At 39.2% G+C, this 786-nt stretch overlaps 1 protein-coding gene across 3 annotated transcripts in view; it reads left to right on the top strand.

The window, feature by feature from the left end:
- The window catches only part of LOC106876226 (rho-associated protein kinase 2), a 204,609-nt gene that overhangs the window by 185,426 nt on the left and 18,397 nt on the right, over window positions 1-786 (top strand). The gene's annotated exons all lie outside the window — the stretch shown is intronic.

Here is a 786-nt window from a genome sequence, read left to right on the forward strand (position 1 = left end):
CGCTTGACAACTGATGTTGGTGTGTTTACGTCCCCCTAACTTAGCGGTTCGGCCAAAGAGGCCGATAGAATAAGTACTAGGCTTCCAAAGAATAAGTCCTGGGGTCGATTTGCTCGACTAAAGGCGGTGATCCAGCATGGCCGCAGTCAAATGACTGAAACAATTAAAAGAGTAAGTATTATTATAGTAAATTGAACTGATTGCTTGGTTTAATATCATTTTCTGGCCTTTGGATGTCTTTATCTAGATCCAAATTGTTGCAAGCATTTGAACTAGTTTTCCCATTTGAATATAGTGCAATGTCTTAAAGTGTTGTTTTCTACTGCAGAAGCTCCATGAGCCATGTTTTTTTCTTTTTTCTTTTATCCATTTCCTAACCATCTTAGAGAGGTTCTACAAAAGTCTGGATGTTGCCTTTCCTCCACTGACTAAGTAAAGAAGAAAAAATTGTTTTAACACTGTGTAATAATGTGATATGGAATATTTACCTCATGCCAGCATATGTGATGTTTGTTTAACAGCTAATGATACTGGCCAAAGGAATTGGAATATAATGCATCATATCAGTGATTTTAATGTTCTGCATGAGTGAATTTGAGTGTCCCTGGTAACTCCAACCCCACCCCTCCACCTACATCCTCACTACTGCTCAATGTGAGTTGTCATGTGATGTATGAGATAACTCAGAGATTCCTGAGAAAGCTTTTGAGAAAAGCATTTAGGTTGTTTTTCATGCGAGTGCATGCTCACACTCATGCACACACACACACACGCTCTCTCTCTCTC

Source organism: Octopus bimaculoides, chromosome 8 (genome assembly GCF_001194135.2).
Source record: "Octopus bimaculoides isolate UCB-OBI-ISO-001 chromosome 8, ASM119413v2, whole genome shotgun sequence".
NCBI lineage: Eukaryota > Metazoa > Mollusca > Cephalopoda > Octopoda > Octopodidae > Octopus > Octopus bimaculoides.